The following is a 22858-nucleotide window of genomic DNA, read 5'->3' as shown; positions in this document are numbered from 1 at the left end:
AAAAGTAAAAAGAATACCCAAACTATCCCATGCTCCTTATCCTCCCCTCTTATTAATATATTTTTGTCATTTTTTATTACTTACCTGCCTATATACTGGGTAATGGTAGTGTCAGTCACCAAGTTTTCATTATCACATAGTCACATGATAAAAGCTATATAGTTATACAATTATCATCAAGAATCAAGTCTACACTATTACCATTCAACAGATTCAGGTATTTCTTTCCAGCTATTCTAATACACTAGAAACTAAAAGGAATATACAATGTGTAAGAATAACCTCCAGATTGACCTCTTGATGCTATTTGAGATCTCTTAGCCACTGGAACTTTATTTTGTTTCATTTCTTTTCCCCCTTTTGGTCAAGATGGCATTCTCAACCCCACAATGCCAGGGCCAGGATCACCCCTGTAATCCTGTCCCTTGTTGCCAGGGAGATTTAAACCCCTGGGAGTCACATCCCACATAGGGAGAGTTGAGTGAGTTTATTTGTGGAGTTGGCTGAGAGGAAGAGATCACATCTGAGCAACAAAAGAGGTTCTCTGGGTGACTCTTAGGCATAATTAAAAGTAGGCTTAGGCTTTCCTTTGCAGTAATAAGCTGCATAAGGGCAAGCCCCAAGATCAAGGGCTTGATTTATTAAATTGGGATTCCATAATGCTTGCAGGACTATCAGGAATTCTCCATGTCAGGAAGTTTAACATTTCCACATTTTTCCACAATCCCTCAAGGAGACTTTGCAAATACTTTTTTTTTTAATTTTCTGCCCCAAATACTCTGGGGTACATCAGAGTGTTCTGGTTTGTTAAAGCTGCCAGAAATGCAAAATACCAGCAATGGATTGGCTTTTACAATGGTGGTTTATTAGTTCACAAATTTACTGTTCTAAGGCAACGAAGATGTCCAAATTAAGGCATCAAGAGGTAGGTACCTTCTCTAAGGAAAAAGTTGATGGTGTCCAAAACACCTCTGTCAGCTGGGAAGGCATGTGGCTGGCATCTGCTGGTCCTTTGCTCCCAGGTTGCAATTGCTTTCAGCTTCTGATTCCAGTGGCTTTCACCTTATGCATCTGTGGGTTCTCACTTAGCTTCTCCAGGGCAAACTCTGGGCTTCATCTCTTAGCTTAGCATCTCCAAAAGTCTGGGTTTCTGTTTGCTCTGAGGCTTTCTCTCCCCTGAGCTTCTGAAGGACTCCAGTAAGCTAATTAAGACTAACCCTGAATGGGAGGGGTCACATCTCCATGTAAATAATCTAATCAAAAGGTCTCACAATTGGGTGGGTCACATCTTCATGGAAACAAGCTAATCAAAAGATCCCACCCACACTAAGTTTGCACCCACAAGATTGGACTAAAATAACATGACTTTTCTGGGGTGCATAATACATTCAAACCAGCACATGGGGTATCACATTAACCTGTACAGAATAACAAGATCTCATTCCCTATTCTTTGTTCCATGCAGCCACATTGTTTAAATAAACTGACCATACAGGTTGTATGAGAAAGTGTGCTACAGAGAATTATAAATTTTGTACCAAATAAATATCTCTTAAATAACAGTCAAAACTTAGGAATAGTTGTGACTGCTGTAAAAGCTTACACTCTAGGAACCTTTACAACAAGTCTCATTGAACTCTCCACACTACTGCATCATCCATTGCCCAATCTCTGTCCACATTCTATCCCCTACTACCTATGCTCTCAAATTTGATTCTCAGCATTTGCTCATTTTGGTTATTTTATATTACTGAGGCCTTACAATGTTTGTCCTTTTGTTTTTGGCTTGTTTCAATTAATGTAATATGCTCAAGGCTCATTCACCTAGTTCCATGCCTCAGGACTTCATTCCTTTTTGCAGCTGTTCAATATTTCATTGTATGTATACACCACAGTTCACCCTTCTGTTCAACTCTTGATGTAGCCTTAGGTGGCCTCCATTCATTGCAAATCATGAATACTGCTACCATAAGCACCAGATCACAAATGCCTACTGAGTCCCTGCTTTCAGTTCTTCCAAGTATATACCAAATAATGGATTGCAGGATCATATGGCAAACCTATACATAGCCTCCTGTGGACCCACCACACTGCCCTCCAGAGGGGCTACACCATTCTACGTCCCTACCAACAGTGATTAGGTCTCTCTCTCACTCTACATTTTCTCCAGCACTTGTATCTCTTTTAAGTTTTATTCACATACTGTGTGTTAGGTTCAGAGCCATTCAGGAATCCATACAATGCAGCGAGTCAAAATATAGAGTTTATTGAGAGGAAGAAAGCAGGTGGGGGCCTCTGGGTTAGAAACTCCTTCTACATGTTAGTTTCTTTCTTTCTGGGATCTAACATTCCTGCCTTTTGCTTTTAATAAAATTGGCAAGAGTTTGGGTTGTATTAGGGTTAAGGTTTTAACTTAGCTTGAAGCAACCTTTGCAGGGGTCTGGGGCATCATTCTTTCTTTGGCTACTTCCAGCTATGCAGGGGCGTAGTTGGGGATAGTTGCCTCAAACTAAGCTCTAGCATTATTAAATTGATGTTTAAATATCTTCTGATGGAACTTGTTGGTAGTGAGGCTTTTGCTTTGGCAGGAGCAGGTTTTCAAATTTTTGTTGCAGTAGAAGTATGTTTTCAGAATTTTGTTGGTGAGTCACAGCTGCTATTGACCTATTGATAAATTTAATTAGACATTGTAAGAGACAAGGAGCAAAAAGAAAAATTAATATAAGGATAATTAATGGCCCAATAAGGGGGAGTAGAATAGCTCATAGAGGCATGGAAAAGAATGAAAGAAAATTCAACAGAAAGTTTTCTAAACAAGAATTGTCTGCATTTGCTAGGCTATTTTTTATTATGTTTACATTTTGTTTAAGTACTTGTAAGCTTTGTTCAACCTTCCTGGTATTATTGATGTAAAAGCAACAGGTTTCATTTATTATTGCACAAGCTCCTCCTGCTGTTGCAGTTAGGATGTCCAGTGCTCTTCTATTTTGTATGACTACTTTAGCTAAACTGTTTAAGGATTGTTCTTGTTTCTCTAATGCTTCAATAGTGGCATTCCATGTTTGTTGTAGCATTTGAGATATATTTAGAATAGAGGCTTCTAGCATAGGAATACCAACAAACCAAAAAAGACCACGATATATGGTGTGACCTAACCCTGGGTTTTCTAAAATTGGATTAAAGTGTCCTCTATCTGGGTTTAGTGTTTGAGTTTGTGCTTTAAGGAGGTCTAATTCCCTACACTTTGTTCCTTTTAAAACCTGTTTCAAGGAAGGATCCTAGATTAGGAATCTGTTCTTAGGATGCCATTTCAGCAGGGGCTAAAACTTGAGCATTGGGAACTAGAGAGGTAATAGTACAGGTTTTTGTCCACCTTTTGGGGAGTAGCAAGTATGTTGTGTCTCCACATAGGAAGTAATACCCGGTACCTATGAGAGAGAGAGAGCTGTTGAAGATCCTTGAAGGCAGATGTACCAGGAGTTAGTAAGGAAAAAGACAGTTTCAGGATTTAAGTTTTCATTTCCATTAAACTGTTCATCTGTACATAGTGGAGAAAAGTGAGGTTTGCAGGGGTTCTGCTGACTAATTTGACTTTGGCATATCATATTGTGAAAGAGGAGTTGAAGGAGATTATTTCTTTTTGGTATTTTGGTGAATGAAGTTTTGGGAGATTGGGTTAAGGTTGTCTGGGTACAGAAGTTTTTGTTTTTTAAGTCTTTGCTGTGACGGCGGTGAAAGTATTGGGGTTTACAGATATTATTTACTATTTGTAATAGGGTTTGTGGTGATTTGTTAGGCATATGGGTTAAGCATAAGCATTCTTTTGATATTGAACTAGGCTTTTTTAAGTTCCATAAAAGTTCTTTACTTGTATTTTTGACAGCATGATTTTTTGTTACATTAAAGAGTTGCCCTGTGCAAGTTCCTAGGCTGAAAAGTGGGGTGTTATTTAAGAAACTATGGAATATAATTATATCTTCAATGTATTGACTTGTAGCATTTTGTATATTAGATCCCCAAAATAAGAGGCTAGTACGATTGGCATATGTAATATAGTTATTTGGGTTGTTAGGTTCCCATTTAAGCAGAGTTGAGTTAAAAGTTAAAGTATGATTACAGAGAGAAGTGTTAAGATGTCCTAATGCAAGGGCTTTAGGGTCCAAGGAAATGTGAGAGAAGCATAGATAAGGTTTGCCTTCTAGCTTAGGTATGGTTTCAGTGGGGCCAGGATCTCTCTGCTTGGGTTTTTCGTGTAAAGATTTATTAGACGGAGATTGATCATTATAATATTGTAGCTTATATGAAGGCTGATTACCTGAGTAAAGTAGGTGATAGCCATAATATTGAGGGGTTATGGTGAGTAGCATTTCTGGACTTGCTGGAAAGGCAGAGATAGAGAGAGATGTAGAGTGTATAGAGTCTGGGTAGATCCAGCAATTGGTTCTATTAATGGTTGTAGCAATGCTCTGAATGACAGGTACAAATGGATGTTGAAGTTGAGAAGATAGTTGTGTTGTTACAGTTAGGAGTGCTACAAGTTGGAAAAGCCACATGATGGAAGGGCGTTAGTTATGCAAAAGATCAGCTATTAAGAGGATAAGAATGAAAGAGTATAGGGTGATTTGTTTAGGAGTGTACTCTTGTAGGTCTCCTTGTAACCAGAGATCGGTAATAAACTCTAAAAGAGTGTCTAGGGTGAAAGGGCTTTCAAATAATGACCAGGCTAGATTGTCAGAGACTATTTGCAAAAAGGCGAGAACAGAGGAAAAATTAGGCATGGGGTATTAGGGTTGGGTGCCACCAAATTAGGGTGTAATTAGTGTTGGGAAAATAGTGAAGGCAAATCTTTTCTAGTAGGGCTACAATTACCATATGAAGAAGGAACATAAACATGAAAATAAAAAATGCCAGACCACAAATACAGCAGGCTAAAGTACTCATCCTATGCTGGGATTGATTTTGGTGATTTTAGGCTTGAGTGCTCCAGCAGGCGTGCAGGAATAACGCTGGTCATGGTCCCTCGTTGGGATGATTGCGTTTTTAGGATTTTTGCTTTCAGGATTTGTTTCAGCAAGTTGTTGAGTTAATTTAAGCCTGGAGAGGTGAACCCAAAACGTTAAGCCTGACGATTTAGCTGCCATTGGGGTGGTGAATAACACTAAGTATGGTCTCATCCATGAGGGGGTTAAGGACTTTGGTTGTAGACTTTTTAGATATACATAGTCACCTGTAGATATGCGGGGATTAATGGGATCTTGGGTAACCTGGGGTAGATTGGTATTTGCATAATTTCTGAGAGTTGCTCAAATTTGGGTTAAGGCAGGTAGGTAGTCCCCATAGGAGGAGACTGGGGGGGGGGGGGCTCGGTTGCCAAGCAATAAAGGCCTTCCATACATAATCTCAAAAGGGCTTAGCATGTGGGACTTACGTGGGACACTGCGAATTTTGAGTAGTGCAATTGGTAAAAGTTTAAGCCAAGGTAATTGAGTTTGAGTCCTTAACTTGGTTAGATGCATTTTAATTATGCCATTCATTCATTCTACCTTGCCTGATGATTGAGGTCAATATGGAGTATGTAGTTGCCAATGTATACCTAAAGCTTGAGACACTTGTTGCATAATTTGAGAAATAAAGGCTAGGCTGTTGTCTGATTGTATGGACATAGGGAGGCCAAATCTAGGAATTATGCTTTGTAATAAAACAGTAGTTACTTCAGAAGCTTTTTCTGAGGTGGTGGTGAAGGTTTCAACCCATCCTGAAAAAGTATCTACTAAGACCAAAAGGTAATTAAACTTTTTAATGGGTGGAAGGTTGGTAAAGTCAATTTGCCAATCTTGTCTGGGGATTTGTCCCCTTGTCTGGTGAAAGGGATAAGGGGCTGATTTGAGGTTGCCCTGAGGGGTGGAACACTGACAGATGGTACATATTTTTGTAATGTGCTGGAGCTCTGAGTAAAGGCTAGGATGATTCAAGGTTTGGGATAAAAGGGAGGTTAGTGGCTTAGCACCAATATGGAATTGGCTATGCAGGTCAGTTAAAATTTTTCATGCATGCTGTTGCAGTAAGACTACTTTATTATTTATGTAAAACCATCCCTCATTAAGGGTGGCACCAAGCTGTGCTAGATCTGTTTGCTCTATGGTGGAAGAAGCGGGTGCTGGGGTAGGCATTACTAGAAGCTGATTAGAGGCTTGGGCTTGTCTTTTTGCTTCTCTATCTGCTTTGTTGTTGCCTATTGAAATGGGGTCTTTCCCACCCTGATGACCCTTACAGTGAATAACTGCCACCTGGGTGGGGATTTGTGTTGCCTCGAGGAGTTTAAGGATAAGAGTTTTATTAATAATTGGAGAATTTTTGGAAGTAAGATATCCTCTCTCTTTCCATATAGCTAAATGTGAATGGATAATATGGAAAGTGTATTTAGAATCTGTATAAATGTTAGTGGGGGCACATGCTGCTAATTTTAGGGCTTGAATGAGGGCTATAAAAGTTCTGCTTGCTGGGAGGTTGTGTGTGTGTGTGGGGGGGGAGGTCCAGACTCAATTACTTCTTGTGCAGATACTATGGCATATCCAGCTTGTTTAGAAGAATCTTTAAAAGCACTGCCATCAATAAACTAGGTGTTGGCTGGTGTTGGTAGAGGAGAATCTTTTATGTTGGAAAAAGGGTGGAGGAAATGATCTATAGTTTCTGCACAGTCATGTTTAAGTTTCTGGTGCTTTGAGGGTGTAAGGAATTTTGCTGGGTTAGGAATAGTAGATGAATAGGATATTGTAATTTGGGGATTATAAAGGAGCTGTGCATGTAAAGATTGAATACAAGAGGGAGAGGCACTAGAGATAGCTTGGGAGGTTAAGAGAGAAGGGAGGTTATGAGAAGAAAGAACAGACAATTGAGCATAAGGCACGAGTTTAAGAGATTACTGTATGAGTAAAGCTGCAGAGGCTAAAACTTTAAGACAGAGTGGCCATCCTAGAAAAGGAGGATCTAAGGCTTTAGAGAAATAAGCAATTACATGAGCATCTGGCCCACTTGTTTGGGTTAATACTCCAAGAGCAAAACCATCCTTTTTATCTACATACAGTGTAAAAGGCTTGTTATGGTTAGGAAGGGTTAAGGCAAGGGCTTACGTGATTGCTGTTTTGAGCTGTTTAAATGAGTGTTTGATAGTTGAAGGATTATCTAGCAGGTCTTGGAGGCTTCCTGCAGTAGCTTGATGTAGGCATTTAGTTATAAGTCCAAAATTGGGGACCCAGTTTTGGAAGAAATTGGCTAAACTGAGGAAGGAAAGAAGCTCTTGTTTGGTTTGGGGGAGGGGTACATTTAAAATTGTTTCTTTGCACTGAGTGGTAGTGCCCTTTTCATTGGGGGAGAGGGAAAGTCCTAAGTAAGTGACTTGAGGCTTGGAAAATTGCCCTTTATCTTTGGAAACCTTATATCCCTTTTGTTGTAAATGGTTAAGGAGGATGACTGTGTGTTCTTGCGATAAGGCTTCAGACGGGCTGTATAGCAAGAGGTCGTCCATGTACTGAAGCAGCTTGCTGGGATGTAAATTTAGTGTTTGTAAGTTGGAGGCCAGGGCCTGTCCAAAGAGATGTGAGCTGTCTCTAAATCCTTGCGGCAAGACTGTCCATGTTAATTGCTTAGAGGTTCTGGTAAAAAGGGTCTGTCCAGGTGAAAGCAAACAGGTTTTGAGAGTTAGGGTGAAGTGGAATGGTAAAGAAGGCATCTTTAAGATCTAAGACTGTATAGTGTGTAGTATTTGGGGGAATTTGAGCGAGTATTGAATACGGATTAGGAACCATAGGAGTAATAGGTATTGTAGCTTCATTAATTGCTCTGAGATCTTGGACCAGCCAGTAAGTGCCATTTGGTTTTTTACTGCTAAGATAGGTGTATTGGCTGGGGAGGCCACTTCTCTAAGGAGCCTGGAGGTTAATAGTCTTTCAATTATGGGTTTTAGGCCCATAAGGGCTTGGGGGGTGAGGGGATATTGCGGTTTATTTGGGTATTTTCTGGGTTCCTTAAGAGAAACTTGAATAGGCTTATGACACTTAGCAACAGAGGGGGTGGAAGTGTCCCATACTTGGGGTCAGCTGTTTTTAGCCAGGATGGCAGAGTTACTTCCTTGGGGGAAGAGAGTGCTTCCTCTACTGATAGGAGCAGACAGTTTGAGGCAATTTGTTAGCATACTTTATCTCCAATAATTGAATTGTTGCTTTAAGTTTTCTTAGAATATCTCAACCTAACAAAGGTGTGGGGCAACTAGGAATTATTAGGAAGCTATGTGAGAAGCTATAATTTTCTATGCTGCAGGCTAAGGGTAATATTTTGAGGGGGACTGAGTGTTGGCCTGTAATGCCTACAACTGAAATAGAGGAGGGAACAAGCTGCCCTGAGTGCTCAGGCAGGACTGAGTATGCTGTGCCCATGTCCAAAACAAAAGAAATGGGCTTACCTGCCACCTTTAAGGTTACCCTGGGTTCCATGGTGGTGATGATCACCATTGGGGCAGTGCTGGAGCCCAGGCCCCATCAGTCGTTTGTGGCCAGTCCAAGGAGATTACTTAGTTCTGGAGCCGGTGGTGCCTGTTCAGGAAGAGATGGCCACCCAAACCCCCGGTAAGAGGCCGAGGAGCAGTCGGTCTTCCAGTGACCTGTTTGATGGCACCGTGGGCAAGGGCCTGGTGGTGTACCTCATGGATTTGGAATTATTTGCTGAGTGCATTGTTTGGCCCAGTGGCCTGTTTTGCCACAACGAAAGCACAGGCGGGGAGGCACTTTTTCGCCCTCTAGATTTTTACTACCACGGTTGATCCTGGGCTGCCTCAAGGCATTGGCAAGGAGTAAGTAATGGGCATCATCTCTTTCCTGTCTGACCTTTTCTCAAGCCATCTCCCTTTCCTCTTTCTCCTTTTCCTCTTGTTTTTCTTTTTCTTCTTTTTCCTCTTGTCTATTGTTATATACCTTAAAGGCTGCTTTCATGAGCTCTTGCTGGAGTGCTTGAGGACCTTGCTCTATTTTTTGAAGTTTTCTATGAATACCTGGGGCTGATTGGGTAATAAAATGGTATGGAGAAAAAGTGCTCCTTCTCGTGTGGTAGGATCAATGTTGGTATATTTTAGGATAGCCTCATTGAGGTGGTTTAAAAAGGCAGTGGGGTTTTCATTAGCTTCTTGAGTAATTTCAGAAATTTTATCATAGTTGACAGCTTTAAAACCTACCTGTCTCATTCCTTCAATAATGCAAGTAAGGAAATGTATTTTTCTTTTGTCAGGGGATTGATCTTGGTGGTTCCAATTTGGGTCTGCTGTGGGAATGGCATTTGTTCCTTGCAGGCTGGGGAGAGAAGCTGGGTTTTCTGCAAAAAGTTTATCTAAATGGGCTGTGGCTGCAGCCCAAATATGGTCTTTTCTTCAGGGGTTGTGGTGGATGCTATAACACTATAAACATCTTGATAAGTTAAGTCATAGGTTTGGGTTAAATACTTAAATTCTTTTGTAAATTTGGCTGGATTGGCTGAGAAAGACCCTAGCCATTGTTCAATTTGGCCTAAGTCTGAAAGGGAGAAGGGAACATGAACTTTTATTATGCTCTCGCATCCTGCTACTTCTTGTAAAGGAAACAGACCCTTTTCAGGGGGTTCTATTATAGGCACCGGACCATGGGATCGAGTGAAAGGTGAAAAGGGTTGGGGAGTTTGGGTGGAGCTTGGGAGAGGGGGACAAAGGGTGGATGGTAGAGTGGGGGAGGACTTAGGGTCAGGGATAGGTTCAGGAGAGGGAGAAGGGAGAAGGGAAGGGGAAGAGGTTGGAGAGGAATTTGAGGTTGGGGAGCACTCATTGGTGGATGTGCTGGGAAGGGAAGGGGCTGAGGGTGAGGGAAGGGGAGCTGGAGGGCTGGGAGGGGAAGAGGGAAGGGGAGCTGGAGGGCTGGGAGGGGAAGAGGTTGGGGAAGAGGGAAGGGGAGCTGGAAAGCTAGAAAGGGAAGAGATCAAGGATGAAGGAAGGGGAGCTGGAGGACTGGGAGGGGAAGAGGTTGGGGATGAGGGAAGGGGAGCTAGAGAGCTAGGAAGGGAAGAGATTGAGGATGAGGGAAGGGGAGCTGAGGGGGTTGGAGAAGGATGGGGAAGTGGAGTATAGTTGGGAAGGGGAAGGTCTGCAGGGTCAAAGGAACAGAAATTACTTAAAGGCTCTTCAAGATCAGAGGGTGTTACAATTCTCTTAGGGGGGGCAGAGGATTTGGAAGGCTTCTCATGAAGGAGGAGGATTTGATAAGAGGCAACAGAGTGGCACAGAGATGGCCAAGATCAGAGAGTCCAGAAAGCTTGGGAATAAGGGGCTTCAGACTATTTGCCATTGCGCCAAATAAAATTATCAAGTTCAGTGAGAATTTGCCAATCAATGGTGCCATTTTCTGGCCAATGTTTTTGTCGTTCTAAGGGATACTGTGGCCAAATTGTATTACAGAAGTGGATCATTTTTTTGCTTTTATTTCCCCTTCTAATTGAAGTTTACTAAGATTGTGAATTAAACATCTGAGGGGAGTAGATTTAGGAGGAAATTTAGTTTTGGAGCCACTGAAAAGTGACTGTATATTACCCATGATTATTTAAGAAATTTGAGAGGCTTGAGATTTGTTAGGGAACTTTGTTCTTCAGAGGCTTACGGAGATCGCCCATGGGAGACTCATGGTTCCCTGCCCCTTTAGAGGCTTATGGTTTCCCTGTAGGGAATTTTGCTCATCAGAGGCTTACAGAGATCACCTGTGAGACCCCCATGGTTTCCCCCCCCCCCCCTGCTCCTTTAGAGGCTTACGGTTTCCCTGAACAAGGCTGACACAAATTGGGGCTATGCTTGTCAGAGGCTTATGGAGATCACCCGTGAGATGCTTGTGGTCCCCCTGCTCCTTTAGAGGCTTACAGAGGCCACCCAAAATGTTGCTCAAGTGAGATTAATGGCCCAGATCCATACAACCCTCGCAACAACAAAGCAGGCATCCCCAGTTTGCCATTGGGGGTTAGGAAATGCATGCAGTCTTTTGCCCAAGGTGTCCCCTGGGTTACTTTGACTGTTGCACTGGGGAAAGACACTCATGGAGTGTCAGAGAGTTTTGACTGAGCACTTAGGTTTTTCTAGGCTTACGAAGCTGGGCACCACATTAAAGCGGCCCAAGGTGCCACATTCAGGTGGGCTGGGGTGTCCACAGGACACTGAACAAAACTCCTGAGGGGGGGATCTGGGCAGAAAGACATCACTTACCTACCTAAGGCTGAATTAGTTGTAGAGATTTGAGAGCCATGAGGGTGAGCCTGCATCACGTCAAGGCAGTCTGAGTTGATGGACTCAAGCCACTGAATGCATGGAAACCTGAACAGCTGTAGTTCAGGGAATGGAGTTGACTGGAAGGCTGCTCCGTTTCCCCAAGGGGCCAGGAAACTCAAACCTCAGTTGGTCCTCTGAACAGGATTGACCGAGAGGCTGTCCCATTGCCCCCTAAGGGGCTGGAGACTCAAGCTTCAGTCAAACCTCTGTCCCGGGCTTTTGGCACCAAAATGTTAGGTTCAGAGCCATTCAGGAATCCACACAATGCAGTGAGTCAAAGTATAGATTTTATTGAGAGGAAGAAAGCGGGTGGGAGCCAGTGGGAGAGAAAGAAAGAAAATGGCTCCAGCCCTCTATCTGAGAGCAGCATTTTTTAAAGGAAAAAAACCACATTGGGATGGAAGGGTGTCAGGGGAGAAGGGTGCCTGCTGAGTGCATCCTGTGCCTCATTTGGGTGGGTGCCTGTCAATTTCTAGACTGATAGGTTGTTAGGATTCTAGCCCATTATTCTTCTTAGAAAAGCAGCTGCATTATCTATCTAGGGAGAGCAGGCCTTTTTGGTTGTTTGTCTTATAGACATATCTGACCTTGCTTTTACCCACCTTTTGGGGTTGGGGCACCACTGTGGCTGGAACAGCCTTGAACAGCCTTCATTCTTTAGTTTATGGGGCACCTGTTTTCTGTGAGATAAGCTACAGGGGCCTCTGGATTAGAAACTCCTTCTACATGTTAGTTTCTTTCTTTCTGGGATCTAACACTGTGCAATCCATCTTAAGTGAAAAATCGATAGCTTCTGGTACAAAGAGATAATTATTTTTTCACCACCATAGTCTATATAAGAACATTTCCATTCCACCAAAAATGAAGAGGGAGAAAAAAAGAAACAAAAAGATAAAAGAATAAAAATAAAATAAAAAAGGAGAAACAACAAGAAAAATCCCATACCCCTCCCTTATATCCCTGTCTGTTGATATTAGCTTTGCTTTATTGCCTTTGTTATAATTAATGGAAGAATATTACAATGCTATTGTTAATTATAGACCCTAGTTTTCATTGATTGTATTTTTCCCCATATACTATCTCATTTTCAACACCTTGCAATGTTGACATTCACTTGTTCTCCCTCATTTAAAACATTCTTATATTATTACATTTAGTTACCATCATTGTCCACTCTAGTTTTTGCTAAGTTATACAGACCCAGTTTTGTCCTCTATCTTTCCTTCTAGTGTCATAGATGCCCCTAGCCTTCCTCTTTGAACCAGACTCACACTTAGCTTTATACATATATTTATAACATTGTGTTGTCATCACATATTATTATGCTATCCATTTTTTGGATCTTTTCAATCAATCCTGTTGAACATTCTGTACTCCTTCAGTATCAAATGCCCAATCTCCAACCTCTATCTCCTGATAACCTGTGCTCTCTAATTTAACTCAGAATTTTCTCTCTGTAGTTAGTTCATATTACTGAGATGATACAGCATTTGTTCTTTTGTTTATGGCTAATTACACTTGACATAATGTCCTGAATTCATCCACAATGTTTCATGTATCATGATTTTATTTTGTCTTAAAATTGTGTAATATTCCATTGTATGTATACACCACAGTTTTTTACCACTCATCTTTTGATGGACATTTGCGCTGTTTCCATCTTTTGGCAGTTGTGTATTACGCCACTATAAACATTGGTTCACAAATGTCTGTGTCCTAGCCTTCATTTCTTCCTAGTATATTCCTAGTACAGGGATTGCTGGATCAGACAACAATTCTATACTTAGCTTCCTGAGGAACCACCAAACTGCCTTCCAGAGCAGTTGCACCTTTGTACACCAACAGTGAACAAGTGTATCTCTTTCTTCACATCCTCTCCAACACTTTTGGTTTCTGTCTTTTTTTTTTCATAATGGCCATTCAAGGAGGTGTGAGATGATATCTCATTGTGGAATTGATTTGTGTTTCCCCAATAGCCAATGAAGTTGAGCATTTTTTCATTTCTTTAAAAAACATTTGTATTTCCTCTTCAGAAAAGTGTCTGCACATGTCTTTTGCCCATTTTTTATTTGGTTTGTTTAACTTTTTGTTGTTGCATTGTAGGCTCTCTTTATATATTCTGAATATTAAATCCTTATCTGATTTGTGGTTTCCAAATATTGTCTCTCATTGCATAGGCTGCCTTTTTCCTTTACTTACAAAGTCCTTTGATGTGCAAAAGTTTTTATTTTTGGGAGATCCCATTTATCTATTTCTTCTTTCATTGCTTGAGCTTTGGGTATAAGGTCTAAGAAATGATCTCCTATCACAAGATCTTTATGATATTTCCCTGTATGTTCTTATAAAAGTTTTATGGTCTTAGCTCTAATATTTAGGTCTTTGATCCATTTTTGAGTTAGTTTTTGTATAAGGTGTGAGATAAAGATCCTCTTTCATTCTTCTGGATGTAGATATCCATTTCTTCAAGCACCATATGTTGAAGAGTCTGCTCTCCCCCAGTTGAGTTGACTTGACTGCCTTATTGAAGATCAATTGTCCATAGATGAGAGGGTCTATTTCTGAACACTCAGTTTGATTGCATTGGCCAATATATCTGTATTTATGCCAGTACCATGCTGTTTTGACCATGTGGCTTTGTAATAAGCTTTTTTTTTAAATTGTGATATTGGTTTCTCTTAATACAATTTGTGAATAAGTTACTAATTGTACAGTGGTACTTCAAGGAAAGTATACACTTATATCCCATTCATGTAAAGCTGAATAGCAGTGGAAGTAGAAAGACTCCTTATATGTTTGCAAATTTCCTTATTTTGTTATATCATTTCTGAGTCACACAAAGAAAATTAGAAATAATATGAAACTCTTTGATGAAGGTAAACTGAGAGGAATTACCTCAGTGGCTCAAAACTTAAATTAATTCCACTGATAACTGAGGGTTCTTTTATGTGGCTCTAATGTCTGTCTGATAAACCAATTTTATGAACAGGCAGTAGCTATATATTTATAATATCTTTTCCTCCTTTTATTATACCCAGATTTGCAGAGGATTTCTTTGTCAGGCATACTTCCAGTTTCATAACCATAATCCCATGTTAGTTCTGTTCTTGCATTTAAACACCTGTTGAAGAATGCCACCAGTGGGAAATTCCTTTCATATGTTTCTACAAAAACAGAAATTTATTTCAATTTAAAAGAATGTATTTTCTGTACCAAGAGATTTGGGCAACAATATGATTAAGGTCCACATTGCCTTCTCTTGTGACATCGAATAAAAATATATTCCCTTTATCAAACTTCTTCAGAGAAGCAGATGAATGATTGATTCTTGGCTTCATTTGGCAACTGTTCACCACTAAAGACCTGCTGGTTTTGACACACTGGAGCTTTTTCCTCTTGGGGCTTTTCTATTTGAACCTTAAACTCCTTTCTACCACTCAAATGATCCAATGTGGATGGCTGTTTACACCTTCCTCTGGTGGAATTTCTTCTATACATTGTGTCTATCATGTCTGATTCAATCAGCAGATAGTCCCCAGCATTTTCAACTAGATCTGAGTTTGAGTACTTTTGTGCTTCCTTGGATTCAGAGTTCAGATGTACTAGAGGTTGTTCAAATCTATCATCATCTTCTGAGGTGATGGACTCCAAGGAAGCAAATCCCACCTTTTCCACATTGCATTGAAAAATGGCTGTCTTGTTTTGAGGACTTCTAATAACTGAATGATGTTGAATTCTTGAAATATTGTCACAGTTCATTTCCATAATAAGCTCTTTTAAATCATTATTGAACTTAGGTAGACATATCTCAGCCTCAGCACTTCTAGGATGTGTTTCCAGTTCTAATGGGATAATTTCAACTTCACAGTCTGAACATGTAATTTCCATTTTCCTCTTTTTTGAAAATATATTTTTCATAGTATCCTCTTCTTTCCCATTTTCATCAACAGCATCAGGTTGCTTTGTATTAACTCTGCTTAGTAATCTTTCTGAATATATGCAAACAAATATCCCTCTGTCAATGTCATATAAGCAGTGTACCCCCATCCCTTCTTCTCAATTTTGAACACCTGTAGCCTCACTTGAGGATCATGCTGGACAACTCAGTTTTGACACATTTGTCAATTACACCTGCACAACAGACTGCACTCATAAATGCCAGTAGGTATTTGTTTCTGGAGTATTTTATATTCATATCCAATGGTTATTTTATTATTTGACAAGGGACAAGTCTCATCATTCCTTGTCAGTTGAAGACATGCACTTTTTTATGTCTATGCAGCCCTCAAAACAGTCACACAAATCAGTAAACATGATGGAAAAGTTGTTTAGACCATATGCTTATGGCCATATAGAGTCCTTCTGTACTTAATCTGTGGAAGCCTTCTATTATCTATTTCATTACAGAAATAAATGGACACCAATTCCACTCCATTGCTAGTATCCACATTAGAAGCCATTTCTTCTTGCTTTGGGTAATTCTGAGTCAACTGAACATAGGTATTGAAAGAAAAATTATCTATAAATTAAAAGTTACACTCTGCCTCAAGCAAGTAATGAATAACTTCCTCCACATTTCATAGACTCCTTCCACAAGGGGGTTTATAACTCATGTGGAGTATTGAAGAATGAGAGTTTGTCTTTGCATGTCACCTCTGGAACTGGCATTTGATGGGCAGCTGCAGAGGGTTCTCCCCCTTGGAGGCTAGTGGCATTTTTATCAGACAGGCACCAGAACTGTCATGCCTTCAGTAGGATAAATTTGAAGATTTTTTTTTTTTTCTTTAATATCTGTAATTTCATTTTCCAAAGGGAGAACTTCCTTACTTTCTGCAGGTAGAAGTGTTCAGTCTTCTGGAGAAGAGTCTTCACATGATATAGAGGGCAGTGCATTTGATTTGCTTTCCTGCTCACTCAGGGTCACAGGTCTCCCATCCTTTATCAGTGATGGATTGTTACTGATAGTTACTTCATTCACCAGAATCATTGCTTGGATGTATTCTTTATTAGGGGCAGACCCATCTTTGATCTTTTGTTTCAGGAACTGCATCACATTTTTCACTTGTTCAAATATGAATTCTACTTTTCTATCATCTTCCAGCTCCATCCAGAATGTTTATGCATCACCATTTTTTTCTACCATCTTTTGGCATTTATAAATATAGAACTCTTTAAAATTAACTATCAAAGGACTAGTGAAATGAATCACTTTGATTGGAGAATGTAACTAGAATCCAACTATAGGCCCTATAAAAGTTGACATCTTTAAAATTCTAAACCCAATATTCTTTAATACTTGAATTTTCAAATGGAACTGTAGGCTCTATAAAAGTTGAAGTCCTTAAACAAAATTCTAAACCCAATATTCTTTGATACTTGAATTTTCAAACAGAAGTTGTGGTTGAAAAAGTTTTCAGAAATGAGCAATAGTCCAACCTAATGAGAAGTCCATGCGTCTTCATGAAGTGATTATTTATTGTTGTATCAGATCATTGATATCTTTTTAAAGTAAAACAACTCCAACTTTTGATCCACAAATGCATGAAACATTCTGTGAAATGGGTCAGTGGCTAAACCTTCAAGTTTTGCTTCTGAATTTTATCTACAGTGCATTTCCTACAGCCTCAGATTCCCGGTTGCTTAGGAATCACCACTTGTTAAGGCAGGGAAGGGAGTTGAGAATTTGGGGCACCTGTGCCCCCTTCTCCAACCAGGTATGGAATACTTCTGCCAATGGGGGTGCTGCCAGGCTGGGTACAGACCCCACTCACACCGCACAGGGCTTGCGGAGTTCCCAGGTCCCTGGCTTCTTCCACCTTGGGAGCAGTCTGGGGACCAGCTGTGCAGACTCCACTGCCTGCTCCAAGTCGCCCAGTGCAGGGTGTTCTGAGCCCACCACCCCTGAAGGCTGTGTTCCGTTTGCTCTGAGGGTGAGGCCGGTTTCCGCCGGGTGTTGGGATTCTTCCTGACTCCACGCCACCGACGCCCTGCAGCCCTGGGTGCAAGCTGGACCTCACCATTTACTAGCCTTCACCTTGGCTAAGGGAGGGGTGAGCACACAACCTCTACACCAAGGCCTGCCAAGCACGACCCCTGATTGGGAGGAGCCTGGTGCCAACAGCCCCCAACTCCCTGACCAGAAGCCCATTGGCTGCACATCTGCCCTGTCCCCATCTCGTGTAATATGCTTTAAAGTCAGGTAGTGTGAGACCTCCCACTTTGTTTTCCTTTCTCAAGATATTTTTTAACTATTCTGCACCCTATGCCCTTCCCAATAAATTTGATTATTGGTTTTCTTATTTCTGCAAAGTAAGTTGCTGGGATTTTAATTGGTAATGCCTTAAATCTATAAATCAGTTTGGATAGAATTAACTATATTTAGTCTTCTAATCCATGCACACAGTATGTCCTTTCATTTATTTAGGTCTTCCTTGATCCTTTTAGCAGATTTCTGTAGTTTCCTGTGTATAGGTCTTTTATGTCCTTGGTGAAGTTTATTCCTAAATATTTGATTTTTTTTGTTGCTATTATGAATGGAATTTTTTCTTGATTTCATCTTCAGATTCCGCCTTACTAGTTTGTAGAAACACTACTGATATTTGTGCATTGATCTTGTATCCTGCCACTTTGCTGTACTCACATATTGGCCCTAGTAGCTTTACTGTAAATTTTTTTTTTTGGGGATTCTGTACATAGAGTATCATGTCATCTGCAAACAGTGAAAGTTTCAGTACTTCCTTTCTAATTTGGATGGCTTTTATTTCTTTTCCTTCCATAATTGCTCTTGCTAGCACAATGTTGAATAACACTGGTGACAGTGGACATCCTCATCTTGTTCCTGATCATAAATGGAAAGCTTTCAGTCTTTCCCCATTGAGTATGATGCTAGCTGTGGGTTTTTCATATATTCCCTTTATCATGTTGGGAAAGTTTCCTTCTATTCCTATCCTTTGAAGTGTTTTTATCAAGTAAGGATGCTGATTTTGTCAGAGGCCTTTTCTGCATCAATTGGGATAATCGTGTGGTTTTTCCTCTTCATTAATTGATGTTGTGTATTGCATTGATTTTTCCTCTTCATTAATTGATGTTGTGTATTGCATTGATTGATTTTCTTGTGTTGAACAAGTCTTGCATACCTGGAATAAAATTCAATTGGTCAAGGGTGGGGCAAGATGGTGGAGTGGTGAGGTGCAGGGCAGTGGGTAGAAAGCCAGGAACAGTATGGACTGGACACTGCAGAGCAATTTGACTTTGGGCATAATTCATAGAACACTCACAAATGTATGGAACAGCTGAAATCAGCAAAATCTGTAAGTTCTGGCCAGGGAACCTGTGCCCCTCCCTGCCAGGCTCAGTCCTGTGGGAGGAGGGACCATCTGTGCTGGGAATGAGGAGGGAATGAGACAAGGATGCCCACTGTCAATACTGTTATTCAACTTTGTGCTAAAAGTGCTAGCAAGAGCAATCTGGCAAGACAAAGAAATAAAAGGCATCCAAATTGAAAAGGAAGAAGTAAAACTGTCATTTGCAGATGATATGATCTTATATCTGGAAAACCCTGAGAAATCAACAACACAGCTACTAGAGCTAATAAACAAATTTAGCAAATTAGCAGAATACAGGATTAATGCACATAAGTCAGTAATGTTTCTATATGCCAGAAAGGAACAATGTGAAGAGACACTCAAGAAAAAGATACCATTTTCAATAGCAACTAAAAAAATCAAGTACCTAGGAATAAAGTTAACCAAAGATGTAAAAGACCTATACAAAGTAAACTACATAACTCCTAAAAGAAGTAGAAGGGAACTTAACAGATGGAAAAATATTCTATGTTCATGGATAGGAAGGCTAAATGTCATTAAGATGTCAATTCTACCCAAACTCACCTACAGATTCAATGCAATCCCAACCAAAATTCCCACAACCTCCTTTGCAGACTTTAAAAAGCTAGTTATCAAATTTATTTGGAAAGGGAAGATGCCTCAAATTGCTAAAAACACTCTAGAAAAGAAAAGTGAAGTGAGTGGACTTACACTCCCTGACTTTGAAGCTTATTATAAAGCCACAGTACTCAAAACAGCATGGTAATGGCACAAAGATAGACATATTGAGCAATGGAATCAAATTGAAAATTCAGAGATAGACCCTCAGATCTAAAGCTGGCTGATTTTTGATAAGGCCCCCAAAGCCACTGAACTGGGACATAACAGTCTTTTCAACAAATGGGGCTGGGAGAGTTGGATATCCATATCCAAAAGAATGAAAGAGGACCCCTACCTCACACTGTACACAAAAATTAACTCAAAGTGGATCAAAGATCTCAATATAAAAGACAATACCATAAAACTCCTAGAAGAAAATGCAGGGCAACATCTTTAAGACCTTGTATTAGGTGGCCACTTCCTAGACCTTACACCCAAAGCACAAGTGACAAAAGAAAAAAATAGGTAAATGGGAGCTCCTCAATCTGAAGTTTCTATGCCTCAAAGGAATTTTCCAAAAAGGTGAAGAGGCAGCCAACTCAATCAGAAAATTTTTGGAAACGATGTATCTGACAAAAGACTGATATCTTGCATATATAAAGAAATCCTACAACTCAATGACACTAGTACAGACAGCCCAATTATAAAATGGGCAAAAGATATGAAAAGGCAATTCTCTGAAGAGGAAATAGAAATGGCCAAGAAACACATGAAAAAATGTTCAGCTTCACTAGCTATTAGAAAGATGCAAATTAAGACCACAATGGGATACCATCTCACACCAATTAGAATGGCTGCCATTAAACAAACAAGAAATTACAAATGCTGGAGAGGATGTGGAGAAACTGGAACTCTTATTAATTGTTGGTGGGACTGTATAATGGTTCAGCCACTCTGGAGGTCAATCTGGCAATTCCTTAGAAAACTAGATATAGAATTGCCCTTTGTTCCAGTGATTGCACTTCTCGGTATATACCCAGAAGGTCTGAAGGCAGTGACACGAACAGATATCTGCACACCAATGTTCATAGCAGCATTATTCATAATTGCCAAGAGATGGAAACAGCCCAAATGTCCTTCAACAGAAGAGTGAATAAATAAAATGTGGTATAAACACACAATGAAATACTACATGGCAGTAAGAAGGAATGATGTGAAACATATGACAACATGGATGAACCTTGAAGACATAATGCTGAGCGAAATAAGCCAGGCACAAAAAGAGAAATGTTATATTCTACCACTAATGTGAACCTTGAGAAATGTAAAATAAATGGTTTGTAATGTAGAATGTAGGGAAACTAATGATAGAGAGCAATTAATGGAGGGGAAATGATAACACAATAAGAACAGATAAGCTATCAGGGGAAATTTAACATTCTGTGAATGCCCAGAAATGACTGTGGTTTGTTAATTTCTGATGGGTATGGTAGGAACAAGTTTACAGAAATGTTGCTATATTAAGTTATTTTCTTGGGGTAGAGTAGGAACATGTTGGAAGTAAAGTAATTATTTTAGGTTAGTTGTCTTTTTCTCACTCCCTTGTTATGTTATGATTTATTTGACGTTTTTTTTACTGCATGTTTTTTGTATTTGTTTTTGATACAGTTAATTTTTTAAAAAAAGAGTTAATTAAAAAAACAATTAAAAAATATGCAGAGCCCCTTTGAGGAGTGGGTGGAGAATTCAGGCTTGTTGGTCTTCCCCACCTTGATGGTTGCTGATGTGCTCACAGGCATAGGGGACTGGTGGTTTGATGGGCTGAGCCCTCTACCATGGGACTTGTCCTTGGCAAGACTGTTGCTGCAAAAGAGAGGCTAGGCCTGCCTATAATTGTGCCTAAGAGCCTCTTCCCAAATGCCTCTTTGTTGCTCAGATGTGTCCCTCTCTCTCTAGCTAAGACAATTTGGCAGGTGAAGTCACTGCCCTCCTCTCTATGTGGGATCTGAAACCCAGGGAAGTGAATCTCCCTGGCAACGTGGAATATGACACCCAGGGAGGAATCTAGATCCAGCATTGTGGGATGGAGAACATCTTCTTGACCAAAAGGAAATGAAATAATTTTCAGTGGCTGAGAGATTCCAAAAGGAGCACTCTTATGCACAATATATACAACCCATTTTAGGTTCTAATGACTTGGAATAGGTAGCAGTAAATAACTGAAACTACCAAAACTACAACCCAGAACCCATGAATCTTGAAGATGATTGTATAAAAATGTAGCTTATGAGGGATGACAGTGTGATTGGGAAAGCCATATGGACCACATTCCCCTTTGTCCAGTGTATGGATGAATGAGTAGAAAAATGGGGGCAAAAAAAAAGGCACCCAGTTTTCTTTTTTACTTTAATTGTTCTTTTTCACTTTTTTGTTCTTATTATTTTTGTGTGTGTGGTGATGAAAATGTTCAAAAATTAATTTTGGTGATGAACACACAAGTATATAATGGTACTGTGAACAATTGAATGTATGCTTTGTATGCCTGCATGGTATGTGAATATATCTCAAAAATGAATTGAAAAAAAAAACAAAACAGGGAATTCCAAGCTTTCCTCACACTTCCTGACTTCCTGCTCTTGCTTCTGCTGCCCTCCTCCACATTAATCCACATATATTTGGCACACAATTCTTACACCTCCAGGCTTTCACAGGTAATACAATTTGATTAGTCAATGTTTAAAAAAAATTCAATTGGTCATGGTGTATAATTCTTTTAATATGCTGTTGGATTTGGTTTATAAGTATTTTGTTGAGCACTTTTGCATCTATATTTATTAAAGATATTTGTTTGTAAGTTTTTTTTTTTCCTGTAGTATCTTTTTCTGGCTTTGGTATTAGGATGATATTGGCTTCATAAAATGAGTTAGATAGATTTTCCTCCTCGTCTATATTTTTGAAGAGTTTGGTCAGTAATGCTACTAAATCTTCCTTGAATGCTTGGTAGAAATCACATGTGTAGCCATGCAGTCCTGGACTTTTCTTTTTCCAGAGTTTTTTGATGACTGATTCAAATTCTTTACTCATGTTGGTTTGCTGAGGTCTTCTATTCCTTCTTGAGTTAATGTTGGTTGTTCATGTTTTCCAGGAAGTTGTGCATTTCATCTAAGTTGTCTCTTTCATTAGCATATTGTTGTTCTTAGTATCTTCTCATTATCTTCGTTATTTCTATGGGTCAGTAGTTAAGTCCCCCTCCCATTTCTATTTAATTTAATTGCACTCTCTGTTTTTTTCTTTGTCATCCTAGCTAAGGGTCCATTAATTTTATTGATATTCTCAAGGAACCAGCTTCTACTTTTGTTGATTCTCTCTATTGTTTTCATGTTCTCAATTTCATTTTTTTGTGCTCTAATTATTGTGATTTCTTTCATTCTGTTTGCTTTGGGGTTAGTTTGCTTTTCTTTCTCTAGTTCCTCCAGGTGAGCAGTTAAATCCTTGATTTTTGCTCTTCTTTTTAATATTGGCATTAATGGTGATAAATTTCCCTCTCAGCACTGCCTTTGCTGCATACCATAAGTTTTGATATGTTGTGTTTCATTTTCATTTGCCTCAAGAT

At 39.8% G+C, this 22858-nt stretch overlaps 1 protein-coding gene and 1 pseudogene across 1 annotated transcript in view; one reads left to right on the top strand and one right to left on the bottom strand.

Moving 5' to 3' along the window:
- RPS6KA6 (ribosomal protein S6 kinase A6) overlaps window positions 1-22858 on the top strand; it is a 326190-nt gene that overhangs the window by 78094 nt on the left and 225238 nt on the right. The gene's annotated exons all lie outside the window — the stretch shown is intronic.
- LOC119523243 lies at window positions 14300-16463 on the bottom strand (annotated as a pseudogene).

Source organism: Choloepus didactylus, chromosome X, assembly GCF_015220235.1.
Source record: "Choloepus didactylus isolate mChoDid1 chromosome X, mChoDid1.pri, whole genome shotgun sequence".
NCBI lineage: Eukaryota > Metazoa > Chordata > Mammalia > Pilosa > Megalonychidae > Choloepus > Choloepus didactylus.
This window is presented reverse-complemented; position numbering and strand designations above follow the sequence as displayed.